At 35.6% G+C, this 25,700-nt stretch overlaps 1 long non-coding RNA gene across 1 annotated transcript; it reads left to right on the top strand.

Moving 5' to 3' along the window:
• Positions 1–1,073: 1,073 nt before the first annotated feature.
• LOC141516057 (uncharacterized) lies at positions 1,074–25,417 on the top strand. The gene is made up of 4 exons (XR_012476599.1): positions 1,074–1,273; positions 6,536–6,581; positions 22,741–22,811; positions 25,355–25,417. It is a non-coding gene; the product is annotated as an uncharacterized LOC141516057 (long non-coding RNA).
• Positions 25,418–25,700: the final 283 nt, after the last annotated feature.

Here is a 25,700-nt window from a genome sequence, read left to right on the forward strand (position 1 = left end):
TGAGATGGAGAAGGAAATGGCAAACCACTCTAGTATCTTTGTCAAGAAAACTCTAAACGGAGTCATGAAGAGTCAGATAGAACTGAAACAATTGAACAACAACCACAATCAAAAGTTCTCAGACAATAGAGCTATACACCCCCCAATTCTTTTTTTTTCCTTCTAGTTTTACATTCAAGAATCCAGGGTTACCTCTGGAAAGAGGCATCCAAATAGGATCTTAGAGGAGGAAATGCAAACTCTGATGAAAATTATAATATTTTCTGCAATTTAAAATAAAAAAGCGAATACAATATGATCAATATTCCTCCTCAGAGTCAGAGAAGGAAAGTCAGAGACTTGAGAACAGTCAGCTGTTCTCCAGGTCAAGCTGTGGAATTGATCCTTAAATGAAGCCCAAGCAAAGTTGTCGAACCAATCTGGGCAGCACCCGGAACTGTTATTTCTGACTTACTTACTTTGGTGGGGGGACTGGAAGGAAGCCTGGAACTGGCTTTTATGGGACATCTCCCAAGTGAGAATGATTCACAAGTCCACAAATGAATAGTATTAGACAGGATGGTACATTATGTCCATAGTTGGAGCATTATAGTGAGTCCTTATTGGGCTCAGAATACCCAGAAAGCACCCTTTTTATAGTTCTTGGTGATGCTACTTTGGAGTCCTGCACTGGATAGTGTAGAAACTGGATTAGAGGGGCAGCTAGGTGACACAATGGATAGAGTACCAGCCCTGGAATCAGGAGGACCTGAGTTCAAATGTGGCCTCAGACACTTAATGATTACCTAGCTGTGTGACCTTGGGCAAGTCACTTAACCTCATTGCCTTAAATCAATAAAATTAAAAAAAATAAACTGGATTGGAATCCAGGAGGCCAAAAGTGAAGAGGATAACAGACACAGCCCCAAGTTCTGGCCCTAGGCTTTTGGTAAGTGTTCCTTTTATCTTTCTCTTCTTCCTGGCACTGTTCTAGTTTTTTCAGGGTCATTTCCTGAGGGGAACCTTTGTTCTGCCTTTCCATTTCCTTCCTCTTTTCTATACAGTGTGGCTGAACTCTGAAAATTACTCAAAGGGGGAATGGCTGATAATTGTAAACAACTGTAACTTTAAACTTGGCCGGCACAGGACACAAGAGAAAAAGGGTCAGAGAAAGAGGTAATGTCAAGAGTGACTGTAATAAGAAGAAACAGAGAATGAATGGGGAGGTTTGATGTTCAAATGAATGCAAGGATGCAGCTGAAAACTCTTCCTGAAGTAATTTTGAAATTCAAAGGTAATAGAAAATAGCACCTTTCTCAAAGCTTTCAGTTCCAGTGACCCTCACATAATTATAAATATATGCACATACACATATAAAGGTCAAATGAATATATTGTAAGAATAGATAATTTCTATTATATAATATTTTATAGAAATTATAGCTATATAATCTATAGCATACATGGATATCATATATAGTATATGTAGGCTATTTATATGAAAATATTGAAATAGTATATCTAGATAGTATATCAATATAATATTTTTATCTAGATAAATGTCTGAGAGTTATACTGAGCCTTGCAGTTTGCCGAGTGTTTTACAATGTTTCTTATTTTCTTGTTAATTTTAAACTTAACCATCAATAAATACAAGCATTTTAAGACACAAAGAACAAAAATCAAGGACTGTGTATGAAACCATGGGCTTACATTTCACGTTCATTTTTGGGGTTCTTCTCTCCATCTTGGACCTTTTTGAGGGGTCTATGACTCTTCTACTGGGTCAAAGGGTAGTTACAGTTTAACAACATTTGGATATCAGATCAAACTACTCTCCAGAATGGTTGGAGCAATTCACAGCTCCACCCACATTGTCTCATTGCCTCTTCTTCTGCAGCTCATCCAACAATCACCATTTTCCAATTTTGTCATTTTTATTATTGGTGACATGAAGCATTTTCACTTTGTTCTAATTATAATTCTGTGACATAAGTGATAAAAATATTGTTAGTCCGATTTGACAGATGAAAAAACTGAGGTTCTGACTTGCCCACTAAACCCCAAGTAGTCGCAATTTGATCCTAAGTCTTTTTGGCTCCAAATCTCGTATTCCTTCTACTTTTTACCACATGAAGTTTTTCTGAATTGGTCTCAATGGATATAATAAAAATAATTTTAAATTTCATTGATATAACATTATATGACACATAATATAAATATAATTTATAATATGATGTAATTTAATATATTATTCCCATTTAAGACTTTTTTTACTTAATCATTTTTATTTTTCACATTATAGGTATGATTTTCCTTTTATTGTGACTCTTAAGGCTCATTGTTGCTAAAAAACAGTAATGATAATAATAATAAATGATATTATTAACTAACTCAATACCCAATTGAAGCTACATATCTGACTTATCACCAGTTAAATCAGCATTCTCTTAAATGGGAATAAAAGGAGCTCCTGGAAAAATATTCTTCTGTGAATAACTTTTTTTTCTCCTATCCCCAGGAGGGAATATACAAAAAAATTACATCAGAAGGTAATTTTGGTAAAAAATTTTCAAAAGGGAAGAGAATTGGTCACTGAGGAGATAACCTTCAAATGTTGGAAACAGTTCTGTAACTTGCCCCACAGAGTATGTGGACATTTGGCTGTGTATTTACTTTGCTATCTGATTGTCTATTCCAGCTGGAGGAAGAATTTTAAACTAATGGGGTCTAGGAAATATAAGAATCTACCATTTCACAAATAACCAGGGATTGGCCATCTCAGTTCTGGTCTTGTATTTTACATATTACTTAATAAGTTTGCCAAGGCGTTGATAATATTGACAAGCCTGAGTACACTTTACTTGCCCATTACCACCCAAATCTCAAAGAACTATCAAAAGAAACAAAGAAACTGAAGCAGTCATATAAATTGTTGACTTTTTTAATTGTTGATTTTTAAAAATGTTGAAATAATAAGACACGCAAGTTAAAGAGACTGAATCATTAGGTGCTAGCAACTGAAGAAACTGGCAGACATTCCGTAAGTGCTAAACTCATGTCGTGTATGACCTGGACTTCCCTTCAAGAGTCAGTCTGACATCTCCCCATATAAAAGTTCTGCAGTATTTTGCAGGGTATCTCATTTCTATTGCCATAAGTTTAAGCCTCAACTGGCAAGTGATGCAGTGCCAGGTTTGGACACTGGAAAATATTCCAATGCCAGGTTTGGACTCTGGAAAACTCATATTCCTGAGTTCAAAACCAGTTTCACTTAACCCTGTTTGCCTCAATTTTCTCATCTGTAAAATGATCTGGAATAGGAAATGCCAGACCACTCCATTATCTTTGCCAAGAAAACTCCCATAAGGGAGTCAGAGAGTCAGATACAGCTGAATAGCAGTGCTCACCTTCCAGTTACTATGTAATAATAGATAGAGGTAGTAATAATAGATAGGAGTCTATTTAACCACTGCCCCCGGAATGGCTTTTCCAAAGAGATTATTTATTTGAAAGACATATAATACTGTAAAATTCTATACAGAGGACATATACCTCCTCTATACCATGTCAGGTTCTGGGAGGGCTGATTCAACTTACCTCAGTTCCAATATAGCATTGGTCCTACCAATTTCATATCCAGATGTTGCACAGGACTGTGAGATGAGTTTGCAGTTTGGCTACCACTGATCTACATCTCCAAGTCATTTCCCTTCTATTCTCCTGAAAACCAGTTCCCTAGCTTCTTCAGGAATGGGGATACCATCCCAAGTTTTCTGCATGTACAACCAACCCCCTATTACACATTTATTAAGCACTTTCTACATAACTTCATGCTAGCTACTGTTTATATGGATGAGCTGAAATATGAAAATACCTAGCCTCTTTTACAATTCAAATGGGTTCAGAAGTCTTATTTTTAAACATCCAAATTTTTCATTCACTGTCTCCAGAATTATTTCTTTTCAAAATCTTACAAAAGAGAATGTTGAAAACTATCTTTCCATGTAATGGGAAAAAATAAAATGTTATTAAGACAAAAGAAGTATTTCTCATCAGTGAAGTCTGCACAGACTCTTCCTGCTCTATTGCCTTGCTGATCTGATGGACAAGATAAACCTTGTTTAGAAGGTAGATTTCCATCTGTGCGACTTAACAAGTCTCTTAAGGGTTGCACCAATGGATTTCTGGCATGTGTATTCCTGTACTTTCATGTAGCTCCTAACAGGCACCCTGAAGGACTTTCAAAGTTGAGATAGATTGTTAGGTTTAAAGGGAAAACAGACCATTACTTGCTATCTTATTGGGCAAAAATATATCCCAAGAGGCAGATGGGGAGAAGGGATTACAGAGGAAGGGGTGTAGGACGAACACAATGGCAGCAAATGAGTGGCAGTCTTTGGAGCACTACTGTTACCTGGCAACTTGGGGTATGGCACTCATGCCCCAGAGCAATGTCAATGCCTTGAATGAGGGCAAGCACTAGTGCCCATTTCAAGTGGGTGCAAGGTTTATTTGTGGTTTTTATTCAGGGCTGCCCCAGTTTAATAAGAGATTCAAGTAAAAGAGACTGAATACATTGGGTGCTAGCAACTGAAGAAATTGGCAGACATGGTATGCCTAATTCTCTTTCAGAGTTTAAATAGGTAGAGATCTTCTGGCATCAGATGTTTTGTTAAAAAAAAAATGAGTTTATTTTAACAATTGTATGTATGAATATATAAAAAATGTATTCCTTGCCAATAAAAGAGGATGGGAATCTGATGTATGTGAACAGAATAGGAATAATAACATGGTAGGCACTAGAATTCAATGATTGTTCAAAGAGGCACTCGTTTTGCATGAAAAAAGTGACTTGTCTATAGGGAGTCTCCTTCCAGGGGAATAGGATTCAGTACTCCAGAAAACAAACTGCCATTTGGTTCTTGAGTCATTAGAATAATCCTAATCCCTGTTTTTTTTTTAAGGAAAGAATCACAGAAATATAGAGATTAAAATTGGAAGGAAGCTCAATGGCTATGTAGACTAATCCATGGCTGAATGGAGTCTCCAAATAGAATATATATGTTAACTGGACATACAACCTCAGCTTGGATTTTAGTGGAAGTTATTATTTTTTTTTGTATTATTAACAGTGACTTTGGGAAGTATGGGAAAGTTTCTCTCTGGGAAGCTTTCTGGGAGTACAGCTTTCCTGCCATCCATGGAATGATGACAGGAGAGTATTCCCCACTTTAGAAAACAATATGGGCTTTTGCATTGCAGTGTAGTCACCAGAGACCTCCCTTTTCCCATGTCATCTAGTCCCCAAGTCTCTGAACATTGCTATTTCAATCAGATTACAGGATCTGGAAGGGTATGAATGAGACCTGGAGATTCCCACCATAAGATTGTCCCCCTAGGGAATGTCCTTTCCACAGCGGGAGGCCAGGGAGGAGGGAGGGGGCAATTTAATGACAGGTCTAGAGATTCCCAAGACCTTTAAACATAGGGCAAACCAACATGGAGAGTAATGCTGCACTTATTGAGAAATCTTAGATCATAGGAAAAGAAAACCATAGGACTATTTTTGACATCTTATAAGTGCCTTTCTTTATTCAGGTTCTCTGTTGATTCATCATGTCATTGAGGCAACCCTGATTGATCAAAGGTGGTCATTTATTATAACCTTGAAATATAGACAAGGAAGTTAAGGATTTTGGGGGCTGGAAGGAGCCAAGTCTCGAGGAGACAATGTGGTATCCATCTCAATCCACACCACCTAGGTCTTGGATATATACATATATAAATATGTAAATAGGGTTAAATATGTATATATATATATGCATATATGGCAGGTACTTAGAAACTGATGGGAAAGTTGAATTAAGAATAAAGGAACATTGTCCTTTGATTTCTGATCTTGCTAATGATTCTGACACATCTTGATTTTGGTGCCCCAGTAAACAACAGCACTCCAGGGAAAAAAAATGACAAAATGGGGAATCCCACCTAAAATGATAAAATGGGAAATTCCACCTAAATTCATTGTGAAACTCAATTTCCCTAGATTATTAAGCAAAAACTGGTGTTTAAAAAATAGAAAGCAATGCCTACTGAGTTAACTAAATTATCCCACTATCTATTGGAAAGTCACTTCAGTATTCAATTAGTCTCAGGAGTTGAGCTTCTTCTGTTTCATTCCTTTTTCTCTGAAATTTAAAAGAAAATGGTGAATGCTCATTATATCCTCAGCATGGTGCTCCATTTAAGGACAAAAGAAGTCTAAATCTCTCTTGGTTCCTCTTTGGCTCTTGCTTGGAGCTCTCCTCACCCTGAAACTCATGTGAAAAAAAGACTAACTCAATCCTCGGTCACTAAACTTTCTGAGAACACAATTCTTCGATAATACACTTTGAATGCATCTTAAAATGTGATAGTAGGATGCTATGCATGAGAGCAGACTGGCTCTTTTCTCTTCCCATCATCATTGCCTTAGGAAAAAAAAGTTTTTTTATTTAATATTTTATTTTCCTTCAATTACATGAAAGAACAATTTTGCCATTCTTTTTTTTCAGATTTTGAATTTCAATTTATCCTCCTTCCTCATCTCCCATTGAGAAGGTAAGCAACGTGACATAGATTGTACATGTCTAGTTATGCAAAACACAGGAAAAACAATATTTTTACCCTTCACACTGTTCCCCCTCCCCACCATAGACATGACTGTCATGACTTCTGAACCTTTACCTGAGTATCTGTTCCTCAATTATCTATTATTAAGCTACAAAAGATGATACAAATCTTTCTTTGGAATTAGATTTGGAAGACTTTTCAATCTGGTAATCATCTGGCAAAAGAAATAATGTCTCAGACCTTTCTAACTTATCCTATCCCAGATACCCTATCCAAAAATGGACACACATTTACCAAACTTCTCATCACTAGAAATCAGTTTAAGAAAAGAGCATGTCTTTCACCCTTTTATTCAAGACCAGTTTCCCAGACACCTGACCCACCTAGCTGGAGTCATGTGAAAGGTCCTCCTGTGAGTATTAATTCCATCATCACTTGGGAAGGAGGCAAGGTAATTGGCACCAAATAGGAGTTCAGTAAGACACCCAGGGATTCACTGTCCCAGATGTCTAACCTGAACTTTTTGTTGCTCCAATCGCTTCTTCCCTTTTATTGATGAAAGGATGGACTAACATTGAGATTTGTCATCACAGGATCAAGGAGCTCCACACAACTGGTACTTGCCCCCCAGCAAACTCTTACTGCCTCCATCCCTAATCCTTATACTAAAGAATTGCTGTATGGAAAGAAAACTCCTTTCTTCCCTTACTACTACTCCCTCTCCCACCTATCTCAGCACTACCCCAGCCCTGTTACTAACCATCCAGTCTTTTCCTTCCATTTTTGTCCTCTGCGGCCCTAATCTAAGATTAACAAATTTTCCTTCATCCTAGACTTCTATTTTTCTGCACTAATGGAAACTTGGTTTATTCATTTTTCCAACCATCCAATCATTCATTCTACAAATATTTATTAAGTAATTGTTATGTACAAGGTTCTGTCCAATACCACTTAAAAAGACACACACACACACACACACACACACACACACACACACACACACACAGAGAGCAGTCCCTTCTCACAAAGAATTTACTTTCTATTGGGCTCTCAACATGAAAATAGATGAGAAAATACTTACTATATATGGAATAGGAGACTGATCAAAGGATCCTGATCAGTTGAGTGACTGACTAGACATTCTTCTACCACTGGATGAAATTGCAGGATGTGATGATTACTATGGAAATATGTTTTATATTATTGCACATTTATAACATATAAAATTGCTTACTATTTTAGGGAGGGAAAAAGGAAGGGACAGAAAATTTGGAATTTACATTTTTTAAATGAATATGAAAAATTATCTTTACATTTAATTGGAAAAATATAAAATGCTGTTTAAAATAAAGAAGAAATTACAAGATATGAGTAGCCTAGCTGGTCCCACAACATAATATCTTCAGCAAAAGATAGGGCCATGGCATTACACAGTTCAGTTGCAATATTAGAAGACCCTCTACAAGACGTTTTTAGGGCTACCAAAAATATATCATCAACACAGAAACTAGGACAGCACAGCTTAGATGGCCTTCTAGAAAGGCCTGCAACCATTGCAATAAACAACATCTGGTTGAGTTCTGGATGAGCCATAACAGGAAACAGAGCCAACTCATAGTTGGGATTTGTGCAAGAAGGAAGAAAGCCAATGCCAAGCCAATTACAAATAATAACTAAAATCCACATAGTACTTTCTACAGGCTCTCTGCTAAGGGCTTTATAAACATTTCATTTGATCCTCATAACAAATCTGGAGGTAGGTTATGGCTATTATTTCTTCTTTGCTGTTGGTCAGTCACTTTAGGTGTGTTTGACTCTTCATGATCCCATGTGGGGTTTTTTTGGGCAAAGATAGTGAAGTGATCTACATTTCCTAGTCTGGGTCATTTTACAAATGTGAAATAGGGTTAAGTGACTTGCCCAGGGTCACTCAACTACTATGTGTCTGAGGCTAGATTTGAGCTCAATTTTCCCTGACTCCAGGCCTGGGACTATCCACTGTACCATCTAGCTGCCCCTGTTTTACAAATGAAGAAACAGAAGTAAACAGACTCTTGTTTAGGTTCACCCAACTAAGAAGTCTAATTTGAACTCAGGTCTTTCTTTTCTTTTTTTAGGCATATGTGTATATGTATATATATATATATATATATATATATATATATATAAATATATATATATATACATATATATATATATATATATATGTGTGTGTGTGTGTGTGTGTATACATATAATTTATTTATTTGTTTTCCCCCCCTCTCTCCCCCAGACCCTGATATAGATTATACATATATAATCAATTTACACTTATTTCCATTTTGGTGTGAAAGAAGAATCACAGGAAAAAACAAAAAGAAAAAAACCCAAAATTACAAATGGGAAGATAGTATGCTTTTATCACATTTAGATTTCAAAATTCTTTCTCTGGTTGTGGATGGCATTTTCCATTGCAGATCCTTCAGAATTGTTTCTGATTGCCGTATTGCCAAGAAGAGCCAAGTCCATCACCATTGATGCTAAGCATCATATATGATGTTCTCCAGTGAACTCGGGTCTTTCTGAGTCCAGACTCAGCACTCTATCCATTGTGTCACTTAGGTCCCCTTAAGTTGGATTGGACCATGAGGAGATATACCTAGAAGTCAGGGATTCCAACATAGGTTAAGGACTCATCTTAGTCACTTGATGCAAAATCAGGTGCAACCAAACTATATGACAGCAGGAACCCAGGGTCCACTCGCTCCATCCAAGAGTACAAGATGGATCAGAATCTGGCCCTTCAACAAAGATCCAACTGAGAATTGCGGCAGTAGGAATCTTTAAGAGAAGAAAATATAAAACATAGTGAAGAAAAGCTATAGATTAGGAAGTCTACAAGGTAAAATTCAGAAGAAGAGAAACTCCACAACAAGTCCAGAGCCTCAGATTTTAAAAAAAGAAAGAAATGAAAGCTATTTATAGCCAGATGAACAAATACTCCAAATCACCGATTGTTAAGGAAAATACAAATTAAAGGAACTTTGAAGTTCTACCTCATACCCATCAGATTGTTAAAGATGACAAATAAAGGAAAATGATAAATGCAGGAGGGGATGTGGAAAAACAGGTACATCAACACATTGTTCCAACCATACTGGAAAGCAATTTTGAAATTTACTCCTAAAGTTCCTAACTTGAATAGCCCTTGACTTAATAAAACTACTATGGAAATATAGCCCAAAGAGATAACAGAAAAGCCTATGTTCAAAAATATTTATGGCACCATTTTATTTTGGTAGCAAAGAGCTGGAAATAAAGTGGGTAGCCATCAATAGGTTAAATAATGGTAGAATGGCTAAACAAATTAATGAATACAATGGAATATTATTTTGCTATAAAAATTTCAGAAAGATCTATTTCAGAGAAACTTAAGATATTTATAAAGCAATGCAATTAATTGAGCAGGAATAGAAAAACAAGTTGTACAAGGACTACAACACTGTAAAGAAAAATAACTATAAAAGACTTAAAATTCTCAACAATGCAGTGATCAAAAACAACTCTAGAAGAAGGATATTAAATCATACTTACTACCAGAGATGTGATGGGTTATGGAGGTACAGTATGAGTTGTAAATATTCAGACAATGGCAATATGTAGATTTGTTGATTTATTTGCTGCAAAGGAAGACTTTTTTATTTGGGAATGGGGAAAACTTTTTGGAATGTGTAGAGGTTAGTAATAGTAATGGCAAAGAAAGACAAATCATTATTGAAATATTTAGAAAATATATAGAAAAGAGAAGTAGGAAGTTAATGTGCCTTAATATATAAATCATAAATATGGTATAAATCATAAATATAAAGATGTGTATGTATGCATATATATTTGTTTATAATAAAGATCCACAGTTTCACATATGAAGCACCCCCAACTTTCTCTAATTCCTTCAACTCATTGGCAGTTGATTTCTTCCCAGAGGGAAAAACACTATTTCTCCTCTCAGGGTCTTGAGGATAAGTCACAGCTCTAAAACTGTCAATTATAAATATCTATCTCACTAGACAGGTGGGATATTTGTTTCTTTCTCAGTTATACATAAGGTAATTCTCTTAAGTTTTTGCTGATCTCTGTTTACTATCATTGACTGCTGTCTGAATATGCAGCCCCTTCTTTTCTACCTGAATTGTTTCCCTTCCAGATAGATCACAATTTCCAATTTCAATTTCTCAATCAATGAAAAAACATCAACTACTCTTTAGAAAAGTATTTATTAAGATACTGTGGCCAGAGTAGTGGTTATAAATAGAATCTATTTCTATAATGAGATATATTCTATCCTATTCACACAGAGTGCTTTTGTGAGGGGAGGGCTAAAATTTAAAGTTTGATAAGTGAGACGCATGATACATGAGCACACTCCTGAGCCTAGAAGTCTTTTTTTCCTGCTCCTCATGAAGTCTCCCTTTGATATAACCCTCTACTGATTGCTATCTTTCTAGAATCCATAGCCAGCATTTCCTTTTATCATGAGGGGTCACAGTCCCAACTAACCTTTTATCTCTGCCTGTAGGGGCTCAAGTGGACTCTCCAATTAGTTCTGATGCCTTTGAGGAACCTGCCCATTCTAAGGGAAACTCCCTTCTCAAAGCATTCATCAACCCAAATCAGGGGAAAAAAAATAAACACAAAAGAATGAGGCTGGGGATGGGACTAGGGAGAGGAAAAGTGGTAAACTTCCTTCTCTCATCCAGAAAACTCAGAGCAATATGTCTCTGACAAGGCACCATGGAAGAAGACAGGGTGACTTCCCTAATCTTTCATGTGCTCACTCATTTCCAGCTCATACTCTCCTGAATCATCAGTTCTCCTGTCTCCCAAGTCAATTGGAATAATTCCTTTTCACAGAGAATTTATCCTGAGTCATCAGAGCCAAAACCTTCTTCTTTGCAAGTTTCCATACAATTACTTGGAATGAGACAAGGCAGAGAATATCTACAAATACTTTAGAAATTGGAATTCCATTGTCTATCCTCCAACCCCATTTAATATTTATTATTTTTTTTAGAATGGGGCGAAAGAGATATGGTTGTGTTTTGCCCACAAAAGTTATTGTTTATCCACATTAGTCTGTCTAGATGTGCCTCAGAGGAAAGCATGAAAGATAATTCTAGAGTCTTGTCCACTTTCCTGTCTCCAAAGAAGATATTGATTCTTTTCTTTAAATTTATTTTTATTTATAGCAATGAGGTTAAGTGACTTGCTCAAGGTCACACAGTTATGTAATTATTAAGTGTTTGAGGGAGGATTTGAACTCAGGTCCTCCTGACTCCAGGACCAGTGCTCTATCTATTGTGCCATCTAGCTGTCCGAAGATAGTGATTCTTGATGGGAAGAGGAACAGGATATCTGTGCAAGAGACTGGTCACTCCAGTCTCCTCAGAGAGCACTAAAAATACAACTTGCCTGTTATCCCCAAAAGATAATGCTTAGTTTCAGGCTGTACACCTGATCACCATCCCTCAACAAGGAAAAGTACCCCAAAATGTTTTTTTTACCTAATATCTAACTATCCAAGTCTTGACTTCCTTCCCACCAAATCCAGTTCCACAAAGAAGACATATCATGAATGGAAAATAAGCACATTTTTTACAAGTCAACTATAAACAGAAATCAGAGAAGATATAGAGATGAGAATACACCAGATAATACACAGAGTGAATGAGCTTTCCCATTGGGAGCAAGCTATCTCAACTCAACCAAGAGAGTACCAGATCTCACCCAAAGGGCAATTCCCCAAAGTCCTCATTATAGCAAGTTGGGAACAGTGACATGATTAGGGTTCTGGCTACCTCCCAGAAGCCTTTTCTCCCTTCCAGGCAAGAAGAGGATCCCTCACTTCCATTTATTTGCATTCCTAATCAGTCATTGTCTTTTTTGTTTCTTTAGTGAAACTGGCCACCCTGCATTCATATTTTTCTTTTTTGCCAACTATTTCTGCTGTGCTCGCCATAAATCTTGCTTTCACAATTCTTTTTTTTTTCTTTTAAACCATTCAGTAACATCCTGTTATAGTTTCATGCTTGCTCTTTTGGCAATCCCCAAAGTCCTTTGCCTTATTAGGTGTTGATTCATTTTCCTTTGTCTCACAATACTTATTCACAGATGTCTAAACTTTTTTTTACTTGATCTGGGGGCCATATTTCCTTCAGCTATTAATATCTTCTTTGTTGGCTTATCTACTTAGTCTCTAAGTCTTTGAGTATTCTGCCTTCTGAGATCTTCAACAATTTCAATGATTTTCCTCCTTATTTTCCTCTATTACCCCCCTTTCTGCCTTAGTCTGCTCCCATACTGGATGGTTCATGGTTCACCAGCCTTAGTCTCTGCCCTAAGAGATTTATGGGGAGACTACTGTTGTCAATGTCTAAATGAATACCTGTTGTTGGGATCTCCATGGCACTGGAGGTGAGAGGATGTTCGGGAGGAGAATTCAGTTTGTTTGCAATCCCATAGGTTGACTTGTGCAGTCTTGCCCCTGGAATGCTTTGGGGGGGGGCTATATATGATGATTGCCTTAGGGGTTAGAATTTAAGTTTCTCTCCCATTAGTTCACAGACTTCTAAGAATGTTTTGCTATTGTTTTCATTCCCATATTAGAGAAGTTCGAAAAATTGTAAGCATCAGAGAAAATGCCTAGATACTGCATCTCTATGCTTCTGCATGCTTCTGTAGGATTCAGGAATAGTGACAACTGGAAGCATTTTTGCTCACTCCCGAGTTCCAGGTTGAATTGAGGGAGCTCTCCTTGCCTAGAGGTGGTGATACAGTGTGAAAAGCAGTCATGGACCCCAGATTGTAAAAACAGAGTTCAAAAGCAAGTAGCAATTGTGTTAGGGCCAGTTATATCTCATCTTAAGTCTCTTCTGGCAGAGACTTGAGCCTATAAACTATGAATTGTGGAGGAGGCTAAGACTTTATTGAGAGGAAGTCAGAGAAAAATAAGAAAGAAAAGAGGGAAGAAAACTAAAAAAACCTGAGCAGATTCTTGATTTCAGCTTCCAACCGGGTTTGAGACCTGCAAAAGAATCACTAGAACAAAGGGAAGCCTATAATTCTGCCATTCGGCACCATCAGAGCTTTCCAACTGGTGGCCAAGTATGGCAGCTATCTATTGGAATTTCAAACAAGGACAGTCTGCAGGTGTATTGTTCAGATGCAAACCTGGTCCAAGAACTGGCAAAGCTCAGAATAAGAGGGCAATAATCAGAACTTTTCTCTGGATTAGATCACTTTGAGAGCCCTGAAATCTTACTGGCCTCCAGTCTGAGATGTCCCTAAGATCCTGGAATAATATAATATTCAATACCCCCCAAAAAAGTCACACCAAGATGGGAACCCAGGCATTTCCTTCAGAAATGCCCAGATCTGATCTTAACATGAAGTCTAAAGCTAGAAAGGATGTTGAAAGTATGAGAAAATAAAAAAAAATCTCACCATAAAAAGTTATTATGGTGTCAGGAATGCCTGAGAAACAAATTCAGAAGAAGAGTTTAACTCCAAAATAACTATATATACAAAATTTTAAAGAAAAATACACCTTTTATTCAAATTAGACTAGAATGTCTAGAAGTGAAACAAAAGTTTAAAAAATATTTGAAAATATTTTCATAAATGCATTGAGAACAGTAGAGGAAAAAAAAGTAGAAAAGAAATTTTTTTCTGTGGAAGAAAGAATCAGAAAGGAAATTAGAAGTTTGGTGGAAGGAAACTATACAAACTCTGATTTAAGAAAACAAGAAGTACGCAAAGTCAAAAGAATGTAAAGTATCTCATTGCAAAAACAATTAGCCTGGAAAACAGATCAAGAAGAGATACAAAGAATCATTGGATTACCTGAAAGTCATCACCTAAAAAAAAGAACTTTGGCATATTTTAAGAATCCGAAATCTTTTAGAACCACAGGGCAAAGTGAAAATAGAAGAATCTACTGGTGCTTGCTGAGAGAAATCCTGAAATGAAACTCCCAGGAGAATTAAAGCCCAAAGCTTCAGGCTTTGAAAAAATATTGCAAATAGCCAGAAGAGGAACTGAGGAACTATAGTCAAGTTTGCATGCAATTTGGCAGTTGCTGCTATAAAAGAGTAGAGAACATGGAATATCGTATTACATAAAGGCAAAGGATGTGGGTATAATATAATTCCCCAACAAAGTGGAATATAACGTTACAGGGGAATAAATAAAACTTTAATGAAATAAAGACCTTCCAAGTATTCTTGTGGAAAACATCAGAAATAAACAGAAATTTGGAAGTGTGAATATATGTCTCTTCTCCCCTCCCCTTGACTTCTCTTCATTTCATCTGATACTTTGAATATAATTTTGGAACTAATTTGACTTGTTCATTTATCTTAGTACAAAATGCATTGTTTCACAACCATGAGATTTTTGCCATTTAAATTGTCAATCACTTTATTAAGTAATTTTTAACAACTGGATTGATTTGTTTAAAAAACAAATCTATTCATTTGATTAGAAGTAAACTTTTCAAGAAATATATATTTATAACAAATGTATTATAAATAGAATAAAGTATAAATCATTTTCTTTTTTATTTTTTTAGCATACATTACTTTCGTTCACATCCTTTGACTACTTATCCGTTGGAAAGACAAAACTTTGACTAGGAAAAGGTCTTCAACAATCTTATTTTTCTCTGTTTGAAAACAAAAGTTATATATTTGCCTTGTTGAGAGTCAGTTCTCCTCTCCTTTCTCATTAGAACAGCCAGGTGGAACACAAGCCAGTCAGAAGGATATGAGTTTGAATCCAATCTCAGACACTTAACACTTACTAGCTGTGTGACCTTGGGCAAGTCTCTTTTTTTTTAGTTTTTTTTGCAAGGCAAATGGGGTTAAGTGACTTGCCCAAGGCCACACAGCTAGGTAATTATTAAGTGTCTGAGATCGGATTTGAACCCAGGTACTCCTGACTCCAGGGCCAGTGCTTTATCCACTACACCACCCAGCCGCCCCTGGGCAAGTCTCTTAATCCTGATTGCCCTGCATCCAGGGCCATCTCCAGTCATCCTGATTCATAATGACCACTGGACCCAGATGACTCTTCAGGAGAAAGTGAAGCTGGTGACTTGGCACAGGACCCCCTCACTCCAATCCAATTCATGTGTTTGTCATGGCATCACCTTCCCTGATATCAAGGTCTTCTGCAACAAAGAACAACAAAAAAAAATATCTTTTCTCATTAGTGTCTTGAAAGCCAGAGGTAAGTCTAGGATTCATTAGAAAATACTTGTCAAGTATTTTGAGATATCAGGTGAAAGAAAAATATACATTTGTATGTGTGTGTCTGTGTGTTTGTGTTGGAGAGAATGATGTGTTTGTCAAAAGATGTTCTTGGAAGCTTAGGCCAGGAAATCCCTTGTTGAATCAAGAGACCAAAGACAACACAGATGTGACGAGGATATGATTTCTCCAGTCAGGCAAATATGAAAGTGCACACCATTGTGATGGCAGTTTCAGCAATTGTGTAGCCAATATGACAAATTTATTTGTTGTTTAATTTAGGGACAGGACAGGAAGATCACTCCCAGTTTCCTTTAGTGGAAAGAGCACTGGGATTGATATCAGAAGGTCTGCAGTCAAATTCCAACTTTTCTGCCTCCTATTTCTGAGACCTTGGACAAATCACTGAAATGAACCCAGGAAAATTCTTTCATCTCTCCAATCCCGAAGCCCCAATAGCCAAGTATATTTGTTGCTGATTTTTAGCAATAAAATGAAAAATAAAAAATTTAAAAGCAAAATAATTTCATTATCATTTATAAAAGAGCATTCATATTATCATTTATTTATTTATCATTTATCATTCTATAATGTACATTCCATGGGTAACTAAATTATTTTTGTTTTTTGGAAATTGTTCTAAAGAATCTGTGGTTTGATTTGAAGATTTTGTCATATGGCAACAGCAAGAAATAATGGTTTCCCCCCCATCATACTGCCTCAATGTTGTTTAGTTGCATCTAACTCTTTTGTGACCCTATTTGAGGGTTTTCTTGGAAAAGAGACTGAAGCAATTTGCCATTTCCTTCTACAGATAATTTTACAAAATAGGATATTAAGGCAAACAGTGTTAAGTGACTCACCCAGGGTCATACAGCTAGTAAGTGTCTGATGCCAGATTTGAATTCAGAAAGAGGAGCCATCTGACTCCAGGTTCAGTGCTCTATCCATTGTTCCACCTATCTGCACTACTAGAACTGTCATAATAGAAATAATTTTATGTTTCATTTTTGCTTCAGAGAGATGGTTTTTCAGAACTCCTTGAAATTCAAATGCAAAATTTTATTTTGATTACCCAAAATAGACAGTCAATTTTTATCATATTATTTCAGTTTATGTCAGCATAAATGTTTGCTATTCCCCTAGAGAAAGTTAACTTTCTGCTGACTGCAAGCTTAGAAAGACTATGATAAAGAGCAAAAAAGAAAGAAATCTGTAATAACCATTAACTGATTAAATGAGTGAAAACTCAGTCATGCAAAAGAAAGATGAACTAATCTTTCTAGCCGTAATTACCAAGGTGTTTCTGATTGAATCAAAACCTGATATCTAAATAAAAAGATGTAAAAAAATTTAAATTGCCTTCATGAGTAAAAATTAGAAGTGAATTTTGAATCAAATAATCCTTAGTTTGCAATGCTTAAAATATATCCACTATACTTTTAACATCACCCTTTCTCCTATTTTTAGAAGATAAAATAAGCTTATGTTTATGTATGTATTTTATTGAATTATCTCTCAAGAGGTAGGTTTGATAAATTTTTTTGTTAAGGCAACTGGGGTTAAATGACTTGCCCAAGGTCACACAGCTAGTACGTGTCCAGAATCTGGGGTCAAATTTGAACTCAGATCCTTAGGACTCCAGTGCCAATGCTCTATTTATTGTACTACCTTTCCCTTGACATTTGTTTTTAAACTTATATTTTTTAAAACATTCATACTGAGCAGGTGAATTAGACACAAAATCATAATGTTATCATTTCAATTACAATCCATTTTATCAATTATAATCAGATTTGGCACAGTTAGGTGGAACATTGCTGAGCCTGGAGTCAGGAAGATGCATCTTCCTGAGTTCAAACCTGGCCTCAGACACTTTCTAACTGTGTGACCCTGGACAAATCATTTCATCCTGTTTGCCTCAGTTTCTTCATCTGTAAAATGAGCTTGAGAAGGAAATGACAAACTACTCCTCTCTCTTTACCAAGAAAAACTCAAAGGGGTAACAAAGAGTCAAACATGACTGAAAAATGTAAGACTAAAAATCAGTTTTAGTAAAGGGAATTTTCCAACTAGGGAACTACATTAACAAAATCTAGTCTAAACTATAGAATAATTCTAAAGAATTGAGGTTTTATTACTGGAGTGTGATGTAGCAAAAACAAAATTAAACCAAAATAAAACCCTCTGGAATCCTACATTTTCAACCTGATTTTGTCACAATTTGATTTTGTGTCCTTTTGCAAGTCATTTCCTTCACCTTTAAAGTCAACAAACTATTTGGAATCTTCTATTTGGTGCCAAGAAACTACTTGCTAAGAGCTGGGAATAAAAAGAAAGACCTAGCTAATCCCTGTCCTCAAGGAGCTCACAATCTTTTTTTTAAAATAATATTTTATTTTTCTCTACTCTTACATGTAAAGAAAAATTTGAAAATTCATTTAAAAAAAATTTCAGTTCCCAATTTTCTCTCTCCTTTCATCACTACTCTCCTCCCCAGGACAGAAAGCAATTTGATATTTGAACATAGTACATGTTCAATCATGAAAAATAAATAACCATATTACTCATGTTGTAAAAGAAGACACTTAAGGTAAAAAAGTTACACAAAAAAAATACAGAAAGAGAAAAATAATGTGCTTCAATCTGCAGTCAGACTCCATCAGTTCTTTCTCCAGAGATGGATAGCATTATTTTTTGTCATGAATACTTTCGGATAATAGAAGATTGCTAATAGTCTGTTGACTTGATGACTTTAAAGATGAGGGAAGGGACTTCACTTGTGGCAAAGTACCAAAGGACACACTATCAAATTGTGACAAAAATAGGATGAAAATGTAGAATCATTGTTTTGCTGAGAATAGGTAAGTCATTTACAATTGATCATCTTACAGTATTGCTGTTGATGTACAAGGTTCTTCTGGTTCTGCTCACTTCACTCTGCAACAGTTCATATAAATCTTTCCAGGCTTTTTCTGAAATCTGCCTGCTCATCATTTCTTGTAGTACATACTATTCCATCATAATCATATGTCATGACTTATTTTGCCATTCCCCAATTGATGGGTGGGCATTCTTTCAATTTCCAATGCTTTGCCATTACAAACAGAGCTGTTATAAATACTTTTGTACAGATAGGTCCTTTCTTCTACTCCCCTTTTTAAATCTCTTTGGGATATAGACCTAATGGTAGTATTACTGGATCAAAGGGTATATGCCATTTTATAGTTCTTTGGGCATAGTTCCAAGTTGAGGAACTCACATTCTAAAGGAGGATATGGCATATAGAAGTATATTAACAAGAGATTAAGTTGGGGGATTATTTCAGGGGAAAAACACTAGCACTAGATTACAAATGGAGGGGAATGATTATATGATCTCCAAGGTCCCCCTTCAACTCAAACATCCCATGTTACTATTTTAGGTACATATTGTGTCTGGGCTAATTGTTGCCTAATGGAATTTCTCTTTGAATGAACATATAAGAATGATTTCAAATTACCATACCAAAGTATCAGCCTAAGCGGGTTTGATCTCTGTTTAGAGTATAATTACAGTATTTCTTGATATGTAAGTGGATAATTCTAGAGTGCTTGAAAACAGTTTGTTCTCTTAAGTACATGTCTTATATGAGTTATTTGCTTAACAATCTCCACCAAAGTTTAACTCAAGAGGCCTCATCCTGAAGTAAAAATGAGTTTGGTTTCTTAATGACTATTCCAGTAGAGAACATGCTCTGGCAGGCACTAACTGGAAAGGCTTTGAGTGTGGGCTTGGTAGCAGATGGCACATCTGTTATCTAAGGACCAGCCTCAATGAATTCAGACAAGCTTATGAGAAGGGGTGGTTGGGCCAGAGGATGAAGTTTTCCTATCCACAGTGATTTGTGAAGCATCCACTAAAGTGGGGAGTTAGGCTCTACACTGAAAGGAGGACCTACACAAATGATCTCAAAGATGAATTCAAAGTGTTGAAGTTTCATCCCTGCTCACCTCTTTCTTGGTTTTATTTTTCCTTTCAAACATATTGTCATCTTTAATTATCATGTATTTGGGGTTTTCCCCTTCATCCTTCTTTCCCTTAACCACTAGGGTGAGATGGGGAAAAACAAAAATAAAAATATATTCCTGTATTATGAAATAACGATCAAGGAAAATCTCCATATTGGTCATGTGCAAAAAACCATATTTCTAATTGTGCATATTTTTGCTCTATCATGAGGTAGACAACAGTCCTCTGGAATAATCATGGTTGATCATTTAGTCAATCAAAGTATTTCAGAATTTCAGTATTTGACTTCACCTTAAGTTCTTCAGAATTGTTCACTTGTAGAATAATTGATATTAAAATATAAACTGTTCTGATTCTGTTCATTTTAGTCTGCATCAATTCATACAAGCCTTTCCATATCTCTTTGAAACTCTTTTCCTTCATTTCTTATAGCACAACAGTATTCCTTTCCGTTTATATAACTCCATTGGTTCAGTCATTTCACAATCAATGGTCATCCCTTGGTGTTTAGGCCTTTTGCCCTCACAAAAAAGAGCTACTACAAATATTTTCATCTTTCTTTTATATCTTTGGGCTGAGTCAAAGGGCATGCACTATTAAGTAACTTTTTGTGCAATACTGTCAAGTCATTTTTCAGAATGGGTTCTCCACCCCATTTCCAACCCCACCAACAATTTATGAGTGTTTATTTTCCCCAACCCTTTCAACATTTATCATTTTCTTTTTTGTCATCTTTGTCAGTTACATCATTACAATATTCATTGTCTTTCTACTTCCTTTCTGGCTAGCTAAAAGATCCCATGTTTCATTTTTAAATTTTAAATGCTTTTGATATTTTTACATCATCTTTATTTCTAATTCTCTCTCCTTTCCTATTTAGCAAACCATCCCTTATGATAAAGAATTAAAAAGATAGAGGGGGAAAAACAGTTTAACAAAACACAGACACAGATACACACATACTCACACACATAGAGTTACCTCCATGCTCATTTCTTCTAGCCAAGTCTGGCCAAGGGTTTGAGTCCATCACTATTATCTTCTCTTGATGCAGAAATTTACTGACTAGTCAGTTCTGACCAAGAGACTCAGGATCTCTCAACCTCTCCAACTCACAAGACTCTCTCTAAGATTGGACATATTCATCTTAAAATTATTGATCAGTCATCTGTGTTTAGGGAAAAAAAAACATAAAGCATGAAAATGGCAACCAACATACTTAACCAAGCCCTCTGTCTTAGCTGCCAAATGCTGACAGATGCCAACCTGCCAGGATGAGGGACCATGACATTGTCCTCCTCATGCCCCACATGGGAGAGTCAAAGAGGGAGAGAGTAAGGCTGAGAAGATATCTTTACACTTTAATCTGAAATAGCTTCACCATCACCTGCATCTTACTCATGGGGCTAAGGCACCAATAAGGGGATTGCTTCATTATCCCACAATACACATGGTTAACTAAAAGCTGGTAGGACAATTCTATGTATATTTGTGAGATTCATGTTATATAGAATTTGCAGTTCCATCTGAATGAAGAGTACCAAAAGAAGGAGCTAGGAACAGAGTAAAAGGGGAAAAAATGAAAGAAAGAAAAAAATTTAACAAGAAAAAATAATCATTGAAGGATTTTTTTTAAATTCACAGAACAGAACAAAAAAGAAGGCCAGAAAGAATCATGGATAATCAGCTTGAATTGAGAATATAATTTAAAAGAAAAGCAAGTTATATATAATTGAGATCTGCATTTCATGTACAATGTTCTTTTTTTGTTTTTCAGTATTTTATCATATTTTATTTGGTTTTTGTGAAGTTCAGAATTTTAAATGATAAATAAAATGTACAAAGCAAAGAGGTAAAATCCCATTTAGTCTTGTAAAACCAAATAAAGCAAACATGAAATAGTACAAATGAAAAATTTCCAGAATTAAAGCATATAAAATCCTGGTACTAGGAAAATCTATTGAATAACCACAAAGAATTTAGAATTTAAAAAACTAAAGGTTCAAAAAACAAATGAACATTTATAATAGCTCTTTAAGATTTACAAAGTGTTTTATAAATATTAACTCAACAAAAATAAATGAAATATAATAAAAATAGTAATATAATTCTTTAAGTTTGTAAGTAAGCATCTTACAGATGCTACTTCATTTATTCTCAGAACATGCCTGTGAAAATAGTACTATTATTGAAATCATTTTATAGATGAGGATAAATAACTTCCAACAAGTGAGCACTGTCTTAACCATAACTAATAATCCCAAGCATAAGAGACCTGAAATATCCTATCATAGATAATAATCAATAATTATCGATTAAGAACAAATTACAATTAATAAGAACTTGATAATAACAAGAGAAAAAGCAACAGGAAAAATGTATATATTCATAGGTGTATATATATAAATATATATATATATACATACATATATATATATATATATATATATATATATATGTTGGCTGATAGTCTCTCTTGTTTTCAGGAGCTTTTGTTTGTCTAGGGATATAATTTCATTATTCTTCCACTGTATTTGGGACATTCAAATAGAGGCACTATTTATTCTTATGCCTCTCATATCTCAGTCATGCTGAAGCAGAAATGGGTCTCTTGTCCCTCAAAGATTCCAAACTCTCTCCTAATTTCTATCTACATTAATTTCACAACAGACAAAGATTTGGCAACAGTTGGATTTTCTTTAATTTTAAATGGAATATAATTGCAAGAAGGAAAAAATGGTGGGGGAGGGGCAGAAATGAGTTCACTAGATAGAAAGAAGGAAAGAACTTAGCATGTGTTGTCTGAAAAGGCTCAACCTCTTGTCTTCACTTTAATTCCTTCCTCTTCACAGGTTGGGAGAAGAGACAAATGTCTGCTGAGTTTGACAGTTAATGAAGAGCTGCTTCTTTGTCTAAGTAAGAGGTAGGAAGTTAGAAAGATATCTCAGTAGAGTGCTCCAATCAGTTAGATCTAACTATCCTTTTCAGCTCTCAGAACTCTCTCTGAGAGTTTCTCTGCTCACTCTTTTCAAGTAGAGAAACCCGCCAAAATTTCAGACGAACGGGGCAAGAAAACATCTATCCATACATCAAGCAAGTTGCCCATTGTGCCACTCATGAAATGTAAGATGTGGAACCAACTTCTTATGGTTTTTCTCTTCCTGTATCCTCAAAAATCAAAACAAATAAAAAAAACACTGCTTCAGAAGGTCAATTTTGAAAGATGCCACCACACTGGTGAATTCTGGGTTAGTGTCTGCTTAGGGTTCTCATCTCCATAGTGAAGTTATCTTTGCTAGGAGCTCAAGAACCCAGAGCTACATGTCCTTTCCTAAATTACCCTGCTTAAGTATAAGTAAGGAAAATCACAACAAAAACATATGATAATACTATGGGAAGACCCATATTAATTGACCTTTATGAAAAGTTTTTTAATAGTTTAATACAATGGAAGGAGTGAAATCCCTGGAGTCTACAGACTTTCAGTCATGTTAAAGATATTGACCTTATATTACCCTAAGTCAGAAAACCTCTGAATGCTCCATTTTCCTATCTGTAAAATGATCAAAACCTCCAAATGACAGTAATACACACACACACACACACACACACACACACACACACACACACGGTACAAATCACAATTTTTAAGCCTTTCATGGGGAAAAGGGATATCTTTCCTTAGTAAATCTCAATTATAAATGGAGTAGGTTGTGATGGCTCAAAAGTGGGGAAAACAATGTAATGCAAGTGTTCTGTAATGGAGATTTCAAACTCAGTCTGATGTTAACCAAATACTGCATTTTTCTGATGATATCTTGTTCAGTGGCCCAAGTCTTGTTCATGGAAGACAGGTGTTCTCTTTTCATCACAGTATATATTAATTGGAGCCTTCTCTTTTGGTAGTTTTAGTAAGGTGGTCATGAAGTCAATGAGCCTGGCTATTAAATTCCTTCCCTTTTTTATATACTGAAGCTGACCCACCTGTCAGGGTTGGCTAAACCTATGCTGGTTTGAAGCACACAACAACATCTTTTGTAAACATTATACTCAAGGGAAATAGACATTAATCTTTCAGAGTTTAAAAATGACTAATCCCCCAAATTTGCCATCTATTGTGCTATAGAATCTGAAAAGTACATGAATATTTAAAGAGTGTCTAATCAGTGAAAAATTTTAGCCAATTTCCTAATACCTGTATGGCATTTAAATACCTACTCACAAAGAAAATGAATATAATGGGAAATGATGAAGAAGAAAATATAGATTTTTTATTCATTCTTAGACAAAAACAAAGAAATTAAAACCTTCAATCCAGTGTTGGCTGTGTTCTGAGGGAATGAGTTAAAAGAAGAAAATTCCACAGCAGTGGAAGAGTAATTAAAGCAGAAATAAAAAAAAGATTCTATTTACACACACCTCTTTTTGAAAGACTCAATGATAGTCCCATACCCTTGGAGTCTACATTGAGTACTTCACTACCCCTCTAGACCAATGTAGCCATGGTCCCAAAGAGCATCTGAAGTGTGTGGTAGCAACAAAGTACTGGATGTCAGATAAGTTAACAGAAATTTTAGCTCCAAGACTGTTCACAAGTCCACACAAGCTGGAAGAGTGCCTCCCACTCATCATCTTCCTTCAAAACAGACTCATATACATCCTGGCAGGAGATGAGGTAAGGAAGATATGAACACAGTGATTCACCAAAACTGATGGGAAAATTTACATTGGTACCCAACTGGATTCTTACATGTTGTCAGCATTGAGTTGATGACTGAAAATTTGTATCTGGCGTATGACACCAAGAGCTTCTTTTCTGTTCATCACATCACAGCTGAGAAGACTATATATAAATTGTACAAACTGATAAAAGTCTTGGTGAACACAAAAAGCCCCCTCCATCTCATGATGTCTGTACCAAGCATTATCTTAAAAGTGAATATCACCATTCAAGTTGATTAAAAGACTGCTAAGATCATTACCTTGATCAAGTTTAACACAAGTTTTGACATTTGTATCCTGTGTAGAGATCAGTGGAACAACTTGTATTGAATTACATGAGCATAAACAGAAAGAAACACTTATACCTATCGCAATAGCTTTTCAAACTTGCTAACATTTTTGCTATTGGCAGAGGAAGTCTTAGACCTCTTTCTCCAAGGGAGTCAAATAAAGCATCAGATAAATAATTGCAGATTAGAATGAGCAGGGTTTCTTCAAATGTGATTAAAAAGTGATTTTTAACAATGAAAAAGAAATGGATAATTACCTGTAAAACAAAATTTACAAATGAATAAAACAAGAAATAGAGATATTAATAACCTAATATTGTAAAGAGTAATTGAATTAGCCATAAAAGCACTTAGCTTTTATCCTTTGATTGAGAAGATTGTGGCTATAAATGCTGAATAATATGACAGAAAAGATTATTGGTCAGTTTTCCTTAATTGTTTTTCTTTCTTATAGAGTGAGGTATGCTGGGTGAAAGATGGGCGATTCATCTCAACATGATTGATGTAAAAACAAAAGGGATCAATAAAACTTTTTTTAAAAGTTGACTAGCTGAATTTTTGTTTTTACTCAGTTATTTTTAGAAAAGTAGAGGATGCTTACATAATGACCAGCCCAAATCCTGCTAGGTTTGGAATTAGAAAATCTGGACTCCTTTCCCGGTTGCCAATAACTAAGGACCTAAAAATTTCCTTCCAACTCTGAAGTTATGATTTTTAAGACTAACATAAATTATTCTATTAGTTTGTAAACTTCATTAGATTACAACAGAGAATAAGAAAAAACTTGGAAGTGAAGTAGT

The sequence above is a fragment of the Macrotis lagotis genome, chromosome 3 (assembly GCF_037893015.1).
Source record: "Macrotis lagotis isolate mMagLag1 chromosome 3, bilby.v1.9.chrom.fasta, whole genome shotgun sequence".
Taxonomy (NCBI): domain Eukaryota; kingdom Metazoa; phylum Chordata; class Mammalia; order Peramelemorphia; family Peramelidae; genus Macrotis; species Macrotis lagotis.